This window comes from Papaver somniferum, chromosome 1 (assembly GCF_003573695.1).
Source record: "Papaver somniferum cultivar HN1 chromosome 1, ASM357369v1, whole genome shotgun sequence".
In the NCBI taxonomy this organism is placed as follows: Eukaryota; Viridiplantae; Streptophyta; class Magnoliopsida; order Ranunculales; family Papaveraceae; genus Papaver; species Papaver somniferum.
In genome coordinates, this window is record NC_039358.1 from 207575106 (window position 1) to 207575367 (window position 262).

Genomic DNA, 262 nt, shown 5'->3' on the forward strand with positions numbered 1-262 from the left:
TTTACTTATGTTGAGCACTTTCAATTAAATTGATCACTTGTGTGGTTTTGATTTAATTGCGTATTCCAATTAGAATATTCATGGGTTTACTTGTGAGTATTTTGATTGAGTTTTGGATATAAAAAATCATTCGCATGGTTTTTGGTGTCCAAATAAAAATCCTTCTTTTCTTTCGAAATTAAGGTCGCTCTTGTTGTTCCTTTGGGAATGACATCAAATGTGGGAGAGTTCTTTTTAACTTGTGATTAATGGTAATATCTTG